The sequence below is a fragment of the Protopterus annectens genome, chromosome 7.part0, assembly GCF_019279795.1.
Source record: "Protopterus annectens isolate FY-2018-M chromosome 7.part0, PAN1.0, whole genome shotgun sequence".
Classification (NCBI taxonomy): Eukaryota; Metazoa; Chordata; order Ceratodontiformes; family Protopteridae; genus Protopterus; species Protopterus annectens.
Genome location: NC_056739.1, coordinates 896,471,482 through 896,493,916, shown reverse-complemented (window position 1 = coordinate 896,493,916; position 22,435 = coordinate 896,471,482).

The window sequence follows — 22,435 nt, the reverse complement described above, 5'->3', positions numbered from 1 at the left end:
CTTTTCTAATGAAGAAGTGAGAGTCTCTATGAGGCAGATTAATTCTCTTTTCCGTCAAGATTCAGATATGGAAAATTTCTCATTACAGCCACTGGGGATGCACAAGCCAGTGCATTTCTTTGTGCCGGTCCCAAGCCCGGATAAATGGGGAGGGTTGCGTCAGGAAGGGCATCCGGCGTAAAACCTCTGCCAAATTACTTATGTGGAGAACATTTCATATTTGCATACCGGATTGGTCGAGGCCCGGGTTAACAACGACCGCCACCAGTACTGTTAGCCAACAGGGTGCTGGCGGAAATTGGGCTACTGTTGGCCGAAGGAGAAGAGGAGGGGGGAGGCATGCCCGAAGGCAGGAAGAGAGGAGGAAGGTTAGGAGTGTAGTAGTGAGGGTAGGAACTTTGAATGTTGGCAATATGACTGGTATAGGGAGAGAGCTAGCTGATATGATGGAGAGAAGGAAGGTTGATATATTGTGCGTGCAAGAGACCAGATGGAAGGGAAGTAAGGCCAGGTGTATAGGAGGCGGGTTCAAATTGTTTTATCATGGTGTGGATGGCAGGAGAAATGGGGTAGGGGTTATCCTAAAGGAACAGTATGCCAAGAGTGTTTTGGAGGTGAAAAGAGTGCCTGAGTGATGTTTATGAAGCTTTATATTGATGGTGTAATGATGAATGTTGTTAGTGTATATGCTCCACAAGTTGGATGTGCTATGGATGAGAAAGAAAAATTTTGGAGTGAGTTGGATGAAGTGGTGGTGAGTGTACCCAAGGGTGAGAGACTAGTGATTGGAGCGGACCTCAATGGGCATGTTGATGAAGTGAACAGAGGGGATGAGGAAGTGATGGGTATGTATGGTGTTAAGGAGAGGAACGCAGAAGGTCAGATGATTGTGGATTTTGCGAAAAGGATGGACATGGCTGTGGTGAATATGTATTTTAAGAAGAGGGAGGAGCATAGGGTGACCTACAAGAGTGGAGGAAGATGCACTCAGGTGGATTATATGCTATGTAAGAGGGTCAGTCTGAAGGAGATTGGAGACTGTAAAGTGGTGACAGGGGAAAGTGTAGTTAAGCAGCATAGATTGGTGGTCTGTAGGATGACAGTCATCAAGAAGAGGAGGAGAAGTGTGAAAGCAGTGCCAAGGATTAAATGGTGGAAGTTAAAAAAGGGTGATTTGTGAGGTGGAGTTCAGAGAAGAGTTAAGACAGGCACTGGGAGGCAGTGAAGAGTTACCGAATAGCTGGGAAACTACAGCAGAGCTAGTAAGGGAGACTACTAGAAAGGTGCTTGGTGTGACATCTGGACAGAGGAAGGAGGACAAGGAGACCTGGTGGTGGAATGAGGAAGTACAGGAGAGTATACAGAGGAAGAGGCTGGCGAAGAAGAAGTGGGATTGCCAAAGAGATGAAGAAAGTAGACATGAGTATGAGGAGATGAGACACATGGCAAAGAGAGAGGTGGCGAAGGCTAAAGATAAGGCATATGGAGAGTTGTATGAGAGATTGGACACTAAAGAGGGAGAAAAGGACCTGTACCGATTGGCTAGACAGAGGGACAGAGCTGGGAAAGATGTGCAGCAGGTAAGGGTGATAAAGGATAGTGAGGGAAACGTACTCACAAGTGAGGAGAGTCTGTTGAGTAGATGGAAAGAGTACTTTGAAGGGCTGATGAATAAAGGGAATGAGAGAGAAAGAAGGTTGGATGATGTGGGGATAGTGAATCAGGAAGTGAAACAGATTAGCAAGGAGGAAGTAAGGTCAGCTATGAAGGGGATGAAGAATGGAAAGGCTGTTGGCCCAGATGACATACCAGTGGAAGCATGGAGGTGCTTAGGTGAAATGGCAGTGGAATTTTTAACTAGATTATAAACTCGAATATAACCACCACGTAACTCTATGCTGAAAATTAAGCTGACAAGTTAACTGACAGAGTTCAGTTACTTTTTCAACTTAATTTTCAACATTGGAGTTACTATCAGACTGCAAAGTTAACTGCGCTGGGAGAAGGCACTCGGGGTTAACATAATGCAATTCCTATCTTCTCATGGTGCTCTCGATGTTAAACACAGAGGCGCCATGAGAAGGTACTCGGGGTTAGAGAGTTAACCTAGCTTCCAACTTCTCTTTCCCATAACTTCAAGCTGTAACTGATCAGTTGTATCCCTCTGTAGTTACTGCAGCTCTGCAGACCACCCTTATTCTTAAAGATAGGTACCAAAACATTTTTCTCCACTCCTCAGGCATCCTCTGACTTTCCAAAATTTCATTAAGAAGGGAGGTGATGATTAGTGATCAGCAGTATGGTTTCATGCCAGGAAGGAGCACTACAGATGCAATATTTGCTCTGAGAGTGTTGGAGAAATACAGAGAAGGTCAGAAGGAGATGCATTGCGTCTTTGGGGACTTAGAGAAAGCATATAACAGGGTGCCTAGAGAGGAGTTGTGGTATTGTATGAGGGAGTCGGGAGTGGCAGAGAAGTATGTAAGAGTGGTACAGGATATGTACGAGGGTAGTGTGACATTGGTGAGGACTGCAGTGGGAGTGACAGATACGTTTAAGGTGGAGGTGGAATTACATCAAGGATCAGCTCTGAGCCCTTTCTTATTTGCAGTAGTGATGGGCAGGTTGACAGATGAGATCAGACAGGAGGCCCCGTGGATTATGATGTTTGCAGATGACATTGTGATATGTAGTGAGAGTAGGGACTAGGTTGAGGAGACCCTGGAGAGGTGGAGATATGCTTTAGAGAGGAGAGGAATGAAGGTCAGCAGGGCTAAAACAGAATATGTGTGTGTAAATGTGAGGGAGGGTAGAGGAATGGTGAGGATGCAGGGAATAGAGCTGGTAAAGGTGGATGAGTTTAAGTACTTGGGAACAACAGTTCAGAGTAATGGTGAGTGTGGAAGAGAGGTGAAGAAGAGAGTACAGGCAGGGTGGAATGGGTGGAGAAGAATGTCAGGAGTGATTTGTGACAGACTGGTACCAGTAAGAGTGAAAGGAAACATCTACAAGAGGGTAGTGAGACAAGCTATGTTATATGGGTTGGAGACGGTGGCATTGACGAAAAGGCAGGAGTCAGAGCTGGATCTGGCAGAGTTAAAGATGTTAAGATTTGCACTGGGTGTGACTAGGATGGACAGGATTAGGAGTCAGTATATTAGAGGGTCAGCTCAGGTTGGACAGTTTGGAGACAAAGCAAGAGAGGCGAGATTGCGTTGGTTTGGACATGTGCTGAGGAGGGATGCTGGGTATATTGGGAAAAGGATGCTAAGGATGGAGCTGCCAGGTAAGAGGAAAAGAGGAAGGCCTAGGATAAGGTTTATGGATGTGGTGAGAGAGGACATTCAGGCTGTTGGTGTGAAAGAGCATGATGCAGAGGACAGGAAGAAATGGAAACAGAAGATCCGCTGTGGCAACCCCTAACGGGAACAGCCGAAAGAAGAAGATGATGAGTCTCCACACTCTTCACCAGCAGATATTTCCTTTATGGAAATCTAGGGTTTTTTTTCCTTTTTTTCCCCCTTTTTTGGCAGTAGATAATTGCTGTTTTCCAGAACAAAAATATATAGAGATTATATGGCTTCCAGATGCAATCTAGATTCTTTTAGCTGTGCTACACTTTAAGGTTGTATTAAAGTCCAGTGGCCAGTGTCCAAATTCACAGTCTCTAGCACTCAGACTAGGTGATATGTTGAATAAATCTCCCTTAGATATACAGGCTTTTTGCTCTGAAGGTTGATCCTAAAAGTTTTTTATCAGTACTTAAAGTGGGAAACTGTTCACTTGGTATATTTTCCACTTGATAAAAATGCTGAGCCGCTTGATAAATGCGGTAAAACCTTTATATATCTAGTACCGTGTGGATTAGTGTGTTAAACTATTTGGTTGCCGTTGTTACCATTTTAGAGCAGATTTAAGAAAAGTTGCAGTCTGTTTGTAACAGTAGTACCTTTCCCAGAATATAAAGGATTGACAGCTCAGATATTATTTGGACAGAACAAAAAAATTTAGAAAATGATCAACTTTTTTTTTTTCTATGGATAAAAAAGGCCTTCCTGTTTCTAAAGTGACTTTGTCCAGATGGCTTTCTTTCATCACTTTCTTTTCGAATGATTAGGGGAAAAGATCAGGCTCTCAACCTAAAAGAAAGCAAATCAAGTTCAGGAGTTTAGCTACTTCTACAGCTTTACTGCCTTGATTGCTACCTTTTAGCGCCACTGCACTTGGGCCACACCTGCCACCCCTCTCCCCTTAATTTGTTTCATTACCTCCAGGGACAGACTCCAGGAGTTTGGCCTCTTTGGCTCTTACAGTCCTCTTCCATTGAGCCCCCCAGGATAGAGGTGCTATTATAACAGTGGGCAGGAAAAGGGGCACATTAAAATTACTTGGCTGTTGTATCAAGAACTGCCACTTATCAGGACTGCTATTAAGAATGGTAGCTTGGCTAAGAATATATTCTTATAGGTTTCTGAATGCTTCTTTGACTCAGTTTATTTCTCGGGTAACTGGCAGATGATAATGATGTTTAAGATAAAGGTAAAGCAAGGTCCTCATTTAAGGAAATGCAGATACCTCATATGCATCAGTTTCAGAAAACCTTTACTATAAATAATATACCATTTTGGTGGGGAAAGAATTCTCTTATTTTTCAATAATCATTTTTTATTATTTTTCACAACCATATTACAAATTCACACATTATATACAATATATACAAAATGCTTCCATTGGTTAATTTCACATATATATCAACCTCATGTATTGATCAAAGGTACAGCACTCAATATCAAATGGAAAATAATAAAAAAAAAAAAAAAAATCCAACATTAACAAATCCAAGCCAACAATCTGTCTTTTCTGTACATTTTCTATATAATCTAAGGTTGATTTAGACTATATTCTGGTTCCCGAGAGGGGAAAGAATTCTCATCTCATCACTTTTACAGTCTCATCTGATAAATCAACTGTTCAGCTGATAGATCAATGCCTAGTAAAGTAAGCAATTCAGAGGGTTCCCTCCAGTCAGTGAGGACGTTTCTATTCCAGACTATTTCTTATTCCAAAAAAGACAGTATCTCAAAACCAGTTCTAGACCTGCCAGATCTGAGATTCATATATGCAAAAATATTCAGGATGGTGACTCTGAAGACTTAATTTCATAGATTGCGACTTAACTTACTGTTACCTGGCTGCACTGGACATGGAAGACATGTATCTTCACATTTCATCGGGCCTTTCTTACGAAAAATACCTCCAATTCCACAGAAGTATTCAGTTTTCATCAGTGCCATCTGGACTGTCTACAGCCCACAGAGTATTTGCCAGTGTTTCACTTCAATGTTTGTGCACACCAGAGAGCCATGTATAATTATGATTCTTAAATTCTCCTACCCTCAGGGGGTTGGGAGTTGGCATAATGGTTAAGATGTTTACCTCGCAAACACAGAATACAGGGTTTGGTTCTTACCTTTGGAAAGGAAATTGGCTAGGCTTAAAATGGCCTGCAAGTGCAACTAGCCTAGCACTTGCCTATGAAATATATGTTTTGGGGCTGGGGGGTTGGTACAATAGTTAAGGTGCTTGCCTTACAAACACAAGGTACAGAATTTGATTTTCTCATTTGAAAGGGAAATTGGCCCGGCTTAAAATAGCCCCAAAGAGCAGCTAGCCTAGTCCTTACCTCTGAGCCTGGATAATTGTTTGATAGTGGCAGAAACAAAGAAATCATTAGCAAACTACATCAGTCAGACCATTGCATTTTTTGACTTAATTCCTACAGCTTGTGTTTGCATACTGTTAATATCAGCAGCTTGTGTTTGCATACTGTTAATATCAGCACATCATTTAACCATTTATTGCTACTGGATCATCCCTTGAAAAACAACACTCGTCCTGTGGGTTTACCCAGTTTATACGTGCATTTTCACTAGTGTGTGGGAGTAGCAATTCATTACAAGAAGATTTTCCCAACTCTGTCAGCATCAATAGCTTTATAACTTTTCTAGTAGTAGTCGTAGAGTTAGTACTGGTGAGAATTTCTGACACAGGACAAGCAACAATCCAGTCAGTCTTGTGACAATTTTCACAGTAACAATCCATACCAGTTAGAAAGTTACAATGGATGCTGTGCTTCTTACATTTCCCTGGTCCTTCAGGCAAGCTTCCATATATGGAGGATACGGTGGCACCCTACACTTTTGGAACCAATCTACATGTATGTTAGATATGATTCTTGTCCCTGTAGTGGGAAATTCTTGTAGTGGACAGACTTTGAGAACATATCCCTGGGAATGACTTTACCTCTGTGCATGTTCTGACCCCCAACTCTCTGGATTATGCTTGCTGAGCCCATTTCAACAACATACTCCATCTAAAGCAGCTGGTCCTTGAGAGAAGTTGCTTCATGTCAGCATGAAAGGAGATGATTATGGTATATGAATCCCTGAGGGACATTTCAGGAGAGCTTTTGGCTACAACAGCCCCAGTCAGTGCAGGCGACGTTATACAATATGATGTTGTGATTAAGCGAGGAGGAGCCAGAGCTGTACAACTCTGTAAGAAGACATTTAGGATGTGGGAACCAGATGTGTAACCTGCTCTTTATTAACAACTCAAGATCCAAGCTTACTGGTAGGTTCTTTAAGGAGAGGAAATGATTTTGGCTTATAAATGTAAACTAGATCTGTGAACTTTTCAACAAATTACACGTATGTTGGGTCTGTCAGAAGTGGATCTGGTTGATGCCCTCCAGAGCAGACTTTTTCTCCCCTTAGCAGTTTTGGTATTCATTGATAATGAACCAGATTTCTCTTTCACCATGGCCTTTACTTCTACACAAGTCCTTAGTGACCAAACAGGAGGACATTGGACTTGCACCCCAGTCTCAAAATTATTTCTGACATCATAAAAGAGAGTAACCATCTGAAATGTCAGAACCTGCTAGAGTGATTCCCGAAATAGAGAGATTGACTGGCCGAAAGAACAGCTTACATGTATTAAGTCCGAGATGCCATTACTCAGAATATTCCCTTTTCTCTGAGGTATGGAGATCTTTGAGTTGATATACGTTTGATTGTATGTGGGGTTTGCCCTCCACATAGGGGAGTGCAAGGGGAGCCCTCCCCCATTTAAAAAAAAAAGTTTAAAGGAGATGAGTGATTTTCGAGATTTGTACTTCTCCTGTGTTTTCAGTCTATTTTGTTTTTGACTTATCTACACTCTGCGTTTTGAATGCTGACATTTCAATAAGGAATAGGGAGCCAGGATAGAATTCTGGTTCCTCATAACATTTCATTCAAGTCTTCAATGTTTAAAAGGAAACTTAAAGGCTAAATTAAAAAAAAAAAAAAAAAAAACACAAACCTGTGTACACAAATGGCAGAAATTTATTTTCAAGCCATAAGCACTAGAGACTCTACATTGCCAAATAACTAAATTCAAGAGTATTTAAACTTTTTTCATGGAATGTTTAAAAGTTTCCATGAAGAGTTAAACAGTAGTTCTCTGCACAAATTTTTAAATCTAAAGGTTACGTTAGCTAACCAAGAATAGTGCCTGCGTAAGCAACAGTTCTTTTAGTATAACAAAAAGGAATAGATTCCAACAGGAAGCAAGTAATTTTTCTAACTATAAAATCTTTCAGTGCTGTAATTGAAAATGTTGCATATTCTCATCTGTACATATCGAGGGCTGATGTTTATGAATGCTGGTGCCTGTGTGTGTGTCTGTGAGTGCTCAGTCAGTAAAGCAATGCTACAACATTTTTGTGGACTTCCAGTATTTATTCATTTTATAATACATTGTATAGTTAGGGTGAACACTCAACAGATAGCATAGAGGATGTTTTCTGTGTGCATACGTTATCTCCATTTCTGAAAGCAGCAAAAACTGACAAAATACCTTCTACTCATCAGTACGGAGTCCGTGTGGTTGTGTGTAAAATACTGAGTAGAAAGGGGTGAAAAACTCATTATATGTAACTAAGTCTTCTGAAAACAGTTTGTGAAATGACTAAGAAACTGTGACTGAGTCACCAAAGTTGAGTTTAATGAGGCATACAGTACAATATTGTATGCAAGCATTTTATGGCAATATTTAAAAAGCTAAACTATTAATGGAATTTACTAATGGTCAGACACTGCAGCCGTTGCAAAACTTTAAATCTGTATGAATTAGGAAGCTGTTTGTAATTAAAGAAGGAACTTGATAATGATTAGACGAGGGATTAGGCTATATATATATATATATAGTGAATTTAAATGCTTCAGAAAGCAGTGCGTACTTATCAGAGGAACTTAACAATCCATTAAATATCAGTTAATGTACCATGAATTTACATGCGTTAGAAGTCATTGTGCATCAGATATTACGGTGGACAGCATACGGTAATGTTACATGTGTCACAAGCAGCGTATGATTTAACGGACAAATTCCGCAGTAGTCAACATTTAGTGAACCTGTGTAATATGCATTACAAAAATAAATAAAATTGGTTTTATAACAGTACAAAGAAGCAAACTGATGGATGCATACAGCAATGCTGGCTAGCACTATTGAAACAAGCTCATGTTTGAATGCTCTTACTGTTCAGTAAAGTAAACTTTGGAGAACTAAAAAAGTGGATCAACGCGATTTAATTGCATATGAATGTGTAGCAGTATTTTAGGTGAATTGTGGTTACCTGAACAAATGTAAAAAATAGTGTTTCATAGTGGAAATGGATTTCATAAGCTGTGTCAGAGGACAGATGAGAAAATGTCATATATGAATTTGTTTGGAAATTGTATAATATTGATGAATGGCATCTAATGTTGGCAATAAATACTCTTTTTATAAATTAAATTACTCCAAAAGCTTTAACAGCAACTAAAACACGGCTTTGTAACTCGCAGCTTATGCTAAACCCTAAAAAAACGAACTACTACTTTTTCCCCAAATCCCCCTTCCATGAAACAGCAAGATGTAAAGCTCTTTCTCTTGGTAATAGTCATTGAAGTCACTTCTTGTCGCAAATTATTAGGGATGATAGTGGCTGGTCTTAAATTCGAGCCACATATATAAAATTGCATAATAAAAACTCATCAAAAAATAGGGATGCTTTATATAGCCAAAAACGTTCTCACTGACACAACTAAAGCTGCATTTGCAGCTACTTATCTCCTCCCCACTCTTCTTTATAGTGCTGCCATCCTTAGCAACCTTCAGGCATCACAAAAATCATAACAATGCTATAATAAATGTTACATTTGCAACAAACACCCTTTCAGAATCCACCACTGTATAGCACTGAAAAGCCTAAGTTGGTTACAACTACCCCATCAACTAACATCTTACAACATTTGGCATGAACAGCAGTTTTCATTCTATGCTAGTTTATTTTAAATATTTAACATATAGCCTTTTGTCACATTTATAGTGGCATATAATACTTTAAATTTTATTAAGACTGATATTTTTCTTTTAGTTTATGAAAGCAGGATTTTATATATGCATTCAGTTACTTATTCTATGCATGAATTTAGGAATTTTTGGAGTCTAGGGTAATATTTATTATTTTACCATTTTATCAAATATTTCAATGAGTTATAAATATTTTTATACAATTAATTAAGGCTTACATGTCCCCTGGAACAGGTTGGAACCATTGATTTTCAGGGAGAGATAATAGTACTTGAAGTTTTAATGAGTAAAGTTTTACTTGGAAAAAGTAGGATCATGTGACCTATTCAATTATTTAATTAATTGTATAAAAAGGAGTGTGCCTAAAGGAATTTTAGTTCTGATGAATTTCTACACAGAGCAAGGTGGTTCAAAATTGTTTTTATGTTCTTTGTAGAATACATTACACTTCTCAGTTGTTTTCTATTTGAATAAAGTGGAGTTTTGCAGCTGCTTTCTTCCATGGCTGCACTTAGTTTCCAAATGTGTTTTGCTGTTTGGTTCTTGTTTTTTTGCTTCTGCATTCTGTTTCACATTCATGCTAGGTTGTGTTTTAGGCTGTTTCTGAGGCAACCAGGAATATTGTTTGGACCCATTTGAAGCAGTGTTTTTGGCCTTGGTGAGCACCTCCAGGGCCTACTCCTTGTTGAGAATTATGGGGGGATATGCTAAAAGTGATTTCACTGAGGGTTATGGGGGGAGTGAAGTTAGAACTAAATTCATCAGCAATACATTTACTATGTCAACTTGGTCAGTGAACATTGTGCCACTTGTAACCAGTTCTGCACACCATTGATTTATTACCTTTAAGATTCATAACATAGTTGAATAAGGCCTTGTGATTGTCCTTAGCCTGGGAGTTTATCCTGACCTCATAGTAGGCCTTGCGCATGTCCTCCCTACGGTTGAGTGATGTTTAAAGACATGCAGATAGGTGCGTGCATGAATGGATGTGCCTTTTTGAAGGTTGGGCGTCAGGTTGGCAACTCGGTACTGTAAAAATCCACTGCCAATCATTTGCAGACTGGAGTTCCGCTGTGGCGACCCCTAACCAGGAAAAGTCAAAATACTTTTTTTAGGGGAGACAGCTTTGTGGTCCAACTTCACCAGTGAGGCCATGACATGGGAGGTGGGTTCCGTGCTCTCCCATGTTGGTGAGTACTAGTTTCAATATGTTTGATCCTCTGCTTGGAGAGTGCACTGTCTGATCCAGGGCATTTGCAGTGAAGTCCAGAAAACTCTGTGCCTGTGAGTTAGAGGCATTGTATGTTTCGCAGTCTATAAGAGGGGTAGTTATTCACCCATGAATAGGGTATTTAGTTGGATGTTGAGCACCTCTAGTATGCCTAGGTAAGAGTTATGAGCTTCGTGGGTTACAGAGGGTGACCTGTAACAGGCCAGTACATAGTAAGGAGCTTTGTTTATGGAGACTTGGATGTGAATGAACTCCAGGGCATCGTCCTGTTTAACCAACCTAGAGCTGTACTTGCTGCTGACATAGATTGAGGCACCTCTACTTCTTTAATGGAATGAATGATTTTGTTGTGATATTCTTCTCACATTAACTAGATGTCTTTGTGTAACAGTATATTCTGGAGAACCATAAGTACCAAATGGTCTGTTTAGATTACTGATTGCAACATGGACATCATACTGGTCATGTGAATCACTGCCCACCATGTTTAATATTGGTTAAACCACAATCAAGAAAGCAATATTCTTGAATGGATCTTCAAAATCAGTGTATCAGCCTTTTTCAGCATCCTTATGGAAACTTTTTATGGATGCAGTTGAGATTGTCTTCAAGTTTTTTTTTCATCTGCCATGGTTCATATTCGTTGTATGTACTCAGTTTCAGCATCCAAACTTTTCAACCAGGATTTCTGTTTTTACAATACCTCAATAACCATTATACATATACTTTTCTTACAGTACTTTTTCCAGCTTCCATAGTCTGGTTCCCTGTAAGATGCAATATTTGACTACAGATATTTCAATTTTCAGTACACTTTTAATACTCAGTAAAACTAGCCTGCCATCATGAAGCTTAACAGTCTAGAAAGTTTTTGGTTTGAATCATTCTTGGTGTCTTCTCAGGTTTTAGTGGGATTTCTTGAAAATGTACCAGTAGTAAAAAAAATCCAAAACCTGGAAATGTTGAGGTAAAATGCAGCATTTATTCCAAACAGGAAAAGAATTACAAAGCTTTCGGGATCAACCCTTCATCAGTCTGTAAAAACAGAGATCAAATGCCTTCATTTAAATAGTAAATTCAAACCATAAGACTAATCGCATAGTATAGTTGTATTAAGCACTTCGGTTTAAGGACATATGTACAGGTAAAATGTTACTGAAAGTCAGTATAGCCATAAAATAAAACATTTAACTAAGACTCATCCACACAAGATGCTATTTCAAAGTTAACTGTCTTCTTTTTAAAATAGGTTTAATACTTACTACTGTATTTAAACCTGGAAAACAATCTGCTTCTAAAGTGTGATCCATGAGTATTCACATACTTCTAGCTCATTATTAAGACCCCCCCCTTTTTCTTCTGTCTGATGTCAGTCACTCTAAAGTTAAATGCATGTGTACTTCCTTTCTCCTTTATATGGTTACCCAAAGCATTAGTTGCTACCTGTCTACGTATTTCAGATTTGTGTTCAATAATTCTATCCTTCAACCCTCTTGTACATTTCCCTATGAAGAATGCTTGACACCTTACAGCATGCATATACACAATGGCAGTGGTATTACAAGTTGCAAAACACCTAAAAGTATATTGCTGCTTAGTGTTAGGATGTATAAATTCCCAACTTGTATTTATATCATCACATCATATGCAATATGCAGTTGTTACTTTTGAACAAAACCAGGTCACCGTGACAGATGCTAGTGCTCCAACACAAACACATTGTTGACATACACACAAATAAGTAATCACACCAGTGATCATTTCAGATGCTCACATAAAGCAAGGTGTATTTTCCGTATATATTGGTAGAGAAGCCTTTTGTATAGAACTTCGGTACATGTAAATATGTTGGTAGAGAAGCCTTTTGTATAGAACTTTGGTACATGTAAATATCTACTCATATGTTTCTCCAAATACGTGCCCTGCCTTGTACTAACACTCCCTTCCCACCACAGTTTCTGTGGCTTGCCAGATAGTACGCATGACTCTGATGCAGGGAAGACCAGAGGGCTGTGGCTTCTAGTCCCACACTAGGTGTTTGTATTCATTTAATGTAATACAGTAACTCATTGATTAAGTTATGTACCTCAGAGGTCCAGTTTTTAACCCTGACCACTGATTTCTGGCTGTATGGAGTTTGTATGTTTTTCCCGTGCCTGCATGCCAGTTTCCTCCCAAAAATATGATGGTTGATTGGCTAGTTGAAACTGTCCCCTCCTCTTTGGCATATTATTTCTCTGACGTGAGAGCTGATATGGGACTGCAGCTAACCACATTTGATGATGATTGAAACTGTAGGCTGTTATCACATCTCATTCTGATATTCAAGTTCCTCAGCAAGGGCTGGGCCACACATAGTTTTGGTGAATTAATCAAGGGCTTACCCATCAGTGCCAAGAGTTGCAATATAGTTTCCTTTGTCACTGTAGCATCACTGCTGTGTACCACAAAGCTAACATTTTACTCCTGTCTGAATAGTCATCGGGGACTTGGGTACCTATATTGATAAACTCTTATTTGGCTGCCATGTCTCTGTCATGATCAGAAAACTCTTTCTGTCTTGCATGTTTTATTATTTGTAATATCTCCTCAGGGACCATTGATGATGCCCATTGTATTTCTCCATTATTCACTTATCATTGAATTTAATGTCCCCCCTTCTTCATGTGCCCAGCTAAGTATAAATTTCCTCACCAAAAAGATTTCTCTATCCTCCTACTTAGTGTTGTACAGACTCCTGAGGGGTGATCTTTGCTTAATCTAGTGCTCTCTATACTCCTCCACCAAATTAGAACAAGGGATAAAGCACTAACCCATTTCAGGGACCTAAACCTAATACTGTTGCATCAACAATACCAGATGGCACCATAGGTAACTAACTCAACATATCTATCGTTTAGGGAATAGATGTCCTTTGATGACCACAAATTTTCAACTGGTATATGTGGAGTAATCTGTTAAATGGGGGACACTGTTATCAGTATCCAGTGACATGGCTGAGGTTCTTGATGGTGGTCTTAGCTGTAAGCTTGCAGTAAGAGCCTGTGAACCTGTAGCATTTTTGATCAAATTGAAGAACACGTGCAATACTTATACCGTACAAATAATGCATTTTGTTGTCACACAGGATATAACCAGTCAAGTACATTTTGGTCATTTGGCACTGCTGTTGTCTGATTTGTCTGACAAACGAAGAAAATGAAAAGTAAAATCATGTGGGCTTGCATGCGCTTCAGCTTCCACTTTCCCATGCAAGGAAGTCTAAGTCTGTACCGCCAGCATACTTTCAATCTAAGTCTGTAGTGCCAGCATACTTTCAATCTAAGTCTGTAGCGCCAGCATACTTTCAATCTAAGTCTGTACCGCCAGCATACTTTCAATCTAAGTCTGTACTGCCAGCATACTTTCAGTCTAAGTCTGTACCACCAGCATACTTTCAAGCTAAGTCTGTAGCGCCAGCATACATTCAATCTAAGTCTGAATTAATTATACCATCTCTAATAATCAATTCTCTCTGTAAAGAATGGGTTGTAACAAGGTTCAACCACCTATTAACATGAACAGTGGTGATTCTATTATGTTTAATTCCACAGGGCACCACCATAAAGAAGGAGAGCGTTCTACTATTAATTTGAAAGAGAGGTCTCCACATTTTAGTCCAACTTCCTCGGATCTCCCCAACGGTCAAAAGATAGCATCTATCACAGTTGGGAAGTCCAATAGACTTACCGGCTCCTACTACTCAGCGGAGCAGTAGTAGGTTGGGTATATCAGATTTTACCTTCGACTTTACTTTTGGTGAGCCTGAGGATGAGGCTAAATGCATCGGAACAAAACCCAAACGACCAATGCCACAACGGAAATATGCTAATATGGTTAACGACAATGGTTTGGGACATCAGCAACTAAGCACTACTGGGGTACTGGAGAGAATTATTCCATACAGTTCTGACCATTTGCGATGGTTTTTGGACAATTCTGTTGATTTTCATCATGATACTGACTGTAAGTTGAGCAATTCTATCCATGGTACTCTCCGGGATATGATTTATTCTTTGGGCAAAAAACTTAATATTATCAACACTTTAAAACTTGACAATGCTTATTTGATGAAATGTATAGAATCAAGTGTTGTTCCTATGGGACTCAGATTTTTTAAAGTTCCCATGGGTATTATATTAACGGAAAATATTAAATTTGAATTCAACGATATGTTTGACCAGTTTGGTATGCAATATATGAAGCTTCTTATTAAATGCAATGATGGACAGCTCAGTTTGATGCTGTCTGAAGTAGAAAAGCTTAACAAAATGATACAAGATGATTTGTTGTTTCCCCAATGGGAGAGACTTTATTTGAAACAATTTAATACTGCAGAATATAATACTAAAAAAGCACATCAAAGAAAAAGTAATAAACTACAGAGGGATATTAAACAGTATCGGAACAACATGGCTTACAATTGGGGAAATAAAAAAGAAACGGATTCAAATACAAATCGTTACAACACTAGTAATAATAATTACAATTTTAATTATAAGGGTACACATTACACTAGATATGACAAGACAAAGAGCGAAGAGTGTTCATGGGACAACAGAACATATTTTTTGACCAAGGTGGCAACAGAAGGCCTCCAAGGGACAAAAACTGGGTAGCGAAACACAAGGGGTCATATATACAAGATCATAGACCCTATTAGACAGGAAGGTCGAGAGACATGAGACTGATACCCTCTCAGATAATGTTAGTAAATTGATAGGAGTTTGTCCCAATACTAGCAATGAATTAGAGACCTTTTCAAATAATAATGACATCGACAGTACTTCCCATTCTTTACAGAGAGAATTGATTATTAGAGATGGTATAATTAATTCTTACCAAAATTTTAAAATTTACAATTACACAGACTTTCAGATAGATATTCCCCACTTTAATCTATTTTCTAAGGGGATGAAATTTATACCTGTTACTAAGCCTAAACTTGTTAATAATCTTACAGAGTTCAAGAAATATATCTGGAAATTAAATTTAGCTATTGTATTTAATAACAACACTGAAGAAAGATTTATTAATACTTGTAAACAGAAAAAGTTAAAAAAGAAAAGCTACTATATGCCCCCTATGCACCCCACTATTTCTTTATACGACAAAACAGTATCTAGGCAATTGTATTTGTTACAGAACCAAGTCAATGGTAGCAAATTAAATCATAATTTATCTAATGATGAATGCAAGAGCTTGCGAGAACTCAGGAACAACAAAAATATTCGAGTCATGAAACCCGATAAAGGGGGAGGCATTGTTTTGTATGATAGTACAGAATATGCTAGTGTGATTCACGATATATTATACAACTCAGGGAACTATCAGATAGTACCGTTGAATTAAATAAATATTGCATATAGACACATTGACTTATATATAGAGGAATTCTGTATAGACCAAAGAATTACTAGAGATATATATGAATTTCTCAAGGTTGAACATCCTGTGCTTGCATCCATAGTTGGTATTCCTAAAGTACACAAAAGTATCGAGAGCTCCCCTTTTAGACCAATAATTTCAGGTAGTAGATCCAAGACCTTCCCTTTAGGGACAGTGATAGATAATTTTCTTAAACCCATGTATGATAGAATACCACACCTAGTCAAAGACTCTTGGGAATTTTTGAAAAAATATCCGGTCCACTTATGGAATGCTGATTTAATGTTTGTTACAGTTGATGTCACAGACTTGTTTTCTTGCATTCCAGAAAAGGCAGGCATAGAGGCTTTTGCCAACAGTATTCGAAAATATAGTGGACTAGGATGGGATAAAACATGTCTTATAGTAGAACTCATGTCTATAGTCTTGGAACACAATTATATTGAATATGGAGTGGAATACTTTAGACAATGCAATGGCGTAGATATGGGAGCAGCTTGTGCTCCCATATACGCAAATTTGGTCATGTTGGACTGGGAGGAAACCAAACTATTTATTTGTGAGTATTATAAATATATAAAATACTATTCCCGATACTTGGATGATATTTACATCCTGTGGGATGGAGGCATAGAGCTATTAGACCAATTTTTGGTCTTCTTGAACTCTATTAGTGAATATCTCAAGTTTACTTATACAAGTAACAGAGAAGGTTTACCCTATTTAGACACTTATATACTCAAGGGTGAAGGATGTTTTAAATATAAATTGTACAGGAAAAACACTTTCAATAACAGCTATTTGGAATTTTCAAGCAATCATCCTAGAAAATTATTTTTGAACATTTTTAGAGATCAGATCAGGATGACCTCTACATACACAGAGATGTTGGAAGAGGTGTCCTATATCACAACATTATTTAGTGAAAGGGGTTATGATAAGAAAATTATGGCACATATTACCACCAGTACAGTCAAAGAATGGGGTAAGAAATATACTTCTTATATTATATTAAAATATTATAATAGTAACAATACCAATATTATCCAAACTAGTCTAGATAAAGATAAATTAAATATGGACTTTGGAAGAGTATGTATTTTAGAATTTGGTCCACATATTCGTAAAATTAAAAAAATCATGACTAGTAGTTGGAATATCATTCAGGCAGACTCTGACCTAGTTAAAATATTAGGTCTTCAGCCAGTTTTTGTCAATAAGATAGGGCGTAATATTAAAAATTTGTTGGAACAACATATTATTTCTAAAGAATTAACTCATAAACACACTACGAAGTGCGGTAGATGCAAACAATGCTATGTTATTTTAGAAGAAGGAAACATAACATTAAATAATATAAACAAGACTAACATTAAGTTTAAACAAGGAAATTGCAATACTAGATGGGTGATTTATTTGGTTAAATGTGCAGTATGTTTGGGATTCTACACTGGGAAAACCGAACGGAAGTTTAACAAGCGCATTTATGCCCATCTATATAGCATTAGGACCAAAGATGCCAATAATGCACTTTATAGACATATTAAACAAAGTGGAGACACACATAGTTTTAAATTTGGTATTATTGATAGTATTACTATAGATCCTCGAGGTGGAGACCCTAAGGGACTTTTGTCTCATAAAGAAACCTGGTGACAACTTTATACAGATGCTTCTAATGCACCAGGTTTAAATGATTTTATAAATATTAAACCAATGTTATAAGATTCATATATTTTATAATATACACTTTTTATAACGTTTTAGGTGTATAAATAAATTCATTATTCATATTATTATTTTAATTGACATTTTAATACTTGGTTTATATGCATTACTGTATGATTTTTATAGTACATGAATTCAGTAGTTTGGTAACTGTTAGACTGGAAGTTGCAGTTCTAGCCTATCTCTTTAAATGGTGCAATTTTTGGCGCCAAAGAAGTTATTTAAGCTGGAGAAGTGTTAATGGTTTTATTTGTAGTTCTGAAGAAGCTCGCATATGAGCGAGTGAAAGCGCTTAACTTTGGTCAATAAATTGGATTTTATCAATCTGAGTTTTTTCCTTGTATCCGGAGCGTTTCAAGATACAGGGGATCAGCGTTGTCATTTGATTCTGTTTGTATTTTAGTAACGCTGAGGAAGCTGTTTTCAATTGTTCAATATGTTTTACATAACTTTGCCTGTGCTGCATATGGAGAAAGGAATTAATCTTCAAGAAGGAATGCTGCTAACCAACTGGAGCCATTTGACATGATACCTTGATGTTCTTGCATTGTTTGTTTTGTTTACAGACGCATTTGTCTCTGTGCAAGTATGAGAAGAAAGTCTTTTGTAGTTTATGTATGAGTAGTTGTGAAGGGAATTGTACAGATGCAACAAATGTATTACTTCTGTGTTATCAAAAGTATTATTCAAGCCAGTCTGAAATAATGAATGTTTAAAATTTCTAGATTTATTGCAGCTTTCAGTAGAAGATGTGCCCTTATGTAACATTTTGATTCACAATGTTTATGCAGTTTTCTGTAGACAGTTAGATTTACTTTCAAAATGTTAAAAATTATTTATCATTGCATAGTATAATTATTTAAATTTCAATTAGCAGAAAACGTGAAAGTTCACTGGATTTTTAAGCAACTTCCAATGTATTTTCCAAATTAATTTTCTTGTGAACCTGAAACCATTTGGCCATTACTTCACAAATAATTACTGCCTTTTTTAAAGTGAACATTCATAAAGGCAGTGTGCTGCAAACTAATCAGAATTTGAGAGAAATACAGAATATATTTAATGACTATGGCCAGCAATGAATTAAAATAGCAGGCATGTACAGATATATCTGATAAAGTGACAGATGTCTGACTTGTCATTAACTGGTTTCTGCCATTCATCAATGCTGATACAGTGGCACAAGGTAACTTCTTTATTACAAAAGTGTATAATTAAATGAAGTACTGCGAAGTAGCACCATCAGGTTGCAGAAGTGATTATTTTCAGATAGAGTGAGATTTTTCTTTAATCTGGGTAGACCAGCCAGCATTTTTCTTTTCATATTCCAGATGGCCAGATTTCTCACTGTCGCAGATGGTGAGGAAACAGCAAGATAATAAGGGAGAGAAAATGTGGACAGTCTGTGGTACACAGAACACTATATGATGAATAATAATTTAGGCATCAGTGCTTGTAATTTAAATGCTTCTAAGTGTGTGTTTCTTTGATGATAGCAGGCCATGGTTTGGATTTGACTGGTTTATATGTATACATTTTTTTTCTGTTGCATTTATTTTCAGCTGCCTGGTGCTTTCAGGAATAGTCCTCTAATGTTAAAACCATCTAATAAATACTTTTTAATGCATAACTTGTTTGACACATGCATTCCTTTATAATGCTAAAAGTACTTATTAACTTACTCACAAAGTGGTATAATTTTTTTCATTTTTAATTGCTTTTGTTATTTACTTTTATTTTTTGTTATTTGTTTACCAGGTTAGTCCCACTAGGTTAATGGTATGTCTTCAGGGAAGACCCAAGAGGGTATTTATACTACTAGGAGATGTTTTGTCCAGGGCATCTGGGAACTTCCCCGACCCTTTTCAGTAGGTTCCTTGTGATCTTTTACATCCACTTGAGCAATCACCAACTCAGGCAGATGGGGACCTCAGTTTAATGTCTCATCCGAAGGATGACACACTCAATAGTGCAGCAACCCTATAACTCTAAACTTACAGTGTCAGCAATCTGAAAATTAATCCAGTCACCTGGAATGGGAATAGAACCCACAGCCTTCTTTTTGATCTTCCACCAGCTAAGGCAAGTGTGCTACCTGTTAAGACGCCAGCACTGCAAACTGCAGTATTGTTTTATCACCTCACATCATGTTCCACTATAAGTATTTGTAGAATAAAGTTCTATAGTCTGAGTTTAGCCAGATTGCTTTACTGATTTGACATTTTTCACTTCCTTTGACCTACCCATCAGACACACATGCTGCAGCCTGTTAGGTATCTATATAGGCCATGCCTATGAAAGCCTGTGATTATAAGGAGTGTGTTTGAAAGCATAATTTGCTGGTAGAATGTCTTCTTGGGATTTTAATCCATTTTTTTTGTTTGCAGTAGATAGCTTTGAGAATTCTCTCATCTGAGATTACCATTTCAGCACAATCCAGAATTTTCTTTCATTCTTATGCTTAGTGGTGTGTATACCCCTGGAAGGCACACATTGTGTTATATATCAGTCTAGTACTATGCTGTCATCCCCTTTACTAATTAGTACTTCTGTGCTAAGCGCACAGTTTGGAACATAGATATACTAGCCTTCATAGGAAGTTCCGATGTTCAGTGTCTACAACTCCAGAACCCATAGTGTTCCTGCAACTCTCAGATCATAAGCTAAGACATGCTCTATGGTTGAGAGCACAATGTGAAGTATTGTCATAAGTGCCATTGCTTCAGCTCAGCTCAACTCATTCAGGAAGTGGACAAAATTGCTAGAGAACCATATCAGCTCCTTTAAGATGAAAGCTGTGTTGAGTCTATATAGTAAGGGAATGGAGTCTTAAGTATTGGCCAAGATCTTTTCCCCAAGTTTACGCATGTAACAGCCTTATATATTCCACAAACCTCATGCTGCCCCTCGACTACTTTGGGGTATTGCTGATGCCTGGCATTAGCAGTCAAGAATGTAAGAAGTGTAATCCCAAAAGGTAGTGTGGCAATTATGCCCCTGCTATGCCCAAATATGAGCATCTAGAGCAGAATTATTGCATATTAGAACTCATGGAATGGTCACATGCACAAAGGCATGGTATTAGTACTTTAGATTAAATGAACCTCCTCATACTTCCTCTGAGGATATGGGTGACTCACCTGATAAGTGCTGGTGCCTACACAGGTCCCCATACTTGTCTTTAATGACTTTTGATGTGTGTTTGCCTCTAATGCTGCTGCCTCATTGCATGACGCCAAGTGCTAACCTATAAGATGCATTCTTCCTCACTTGCCTAATGAGCCCAGGCAGCCACTGCTGGATCTGGGGTTAGGAGAAGGTTTCTCTTCCCCATGCTCCCTTGGTAGAGGGCTCAGGAAATGGAGACCCTTGCCATTGAGGTGGACAAGAACAGAGAGACCTTTCTACTAAAGTTCCTTAGGGTGACCCATCTTTTGGAGAAGGGCTTAGGTTTGGGAAGTCCACCAAGACCAACCTATATCTCCGCCTTCTCAAAAGAAATGCTTTAATCCCTTTTTAGACAAGAAAGACTGTGAACCTGTGCTTATTCTCTCACGCACATTTTGAAGGGTGTTTTCTGTGCATGCAACAAGAAATATTTGCCACTCCCTCTAATCCCACAAAGACAGATACCCCCTGCATGCCTCCCATTGTGGCATCCTCATTAAGCATCTCAGGGAATTTTGAACTGTTGTAGGGCAGCAGCCTGAGGAATTTGCCTGTGCTGAATGGTATGGCATAGGATTGCCTCCTTTAAGGATTAGCTCAAATGGGCCATTCTTAACTCTCTTTTACAATGTAACATCCTCTTGGGTATGTGTCTAGGGACCTGAGTGAGGATCAGAATAAGAAGAAACAAGAAGCTGGCCTGTTAGCACTGTAGTAGATGCAGTATCAGTGGAGCAACAGGTTACACACTGACCTTTGGTGATGAAGATTATGGTTTCTGTTCCCACACCAGGTAGCTCAATTGCTGACACTGAAAGGGGGGGGGTGCTGCACTCCTGAGTGTGTCGTGCTTTGGATGAGACATTAAACCGAGGTCTTATCTGCTTGAGTTGGTGGTAGCTCATGTGAATGTAAAAGATCCCACGGCACCTACTGCAAAAGAGTTTTTTTTTTTTTTTTTTTTTACTATTTATCGTTTTTCTTATAACCTCCTTGTCATTGTTCCTCCATAATTCGCAACCATAATCTAATTTTTGGAATATATCTGCCAAAATCTATATCCCTTTTAACAATATTTCATTCCAAATAATTTATTGTATATAGTATCAGTTATCTACCCTTTTTATTGTTGTTATAATATTCATACATAGTCATATTCATATCTATATTGTTTCATTAATATTCTCAAAAATATTTTATTCACAGAACTTTTTGCAGAGTTTTACCACTCTTGCATTTCAGGAAAACGTACTCTGTCGTATGTTCTTCCCCATAAAATAAAGCACATATGCTCAGCTTCTTTTTGTATGGCGCATTCGTCTTTGCCAATAAATTATTTATTACCAGTCTCCATAAGAAATCCTGACACACTACTATCTTGGTACACCATGTTTTCCTTACTTTAATGGCTTTAATCACTTCTGGTAAAATTTCCCATGGATTTACATAATAATAGCATTGTTTTATCATGTTATT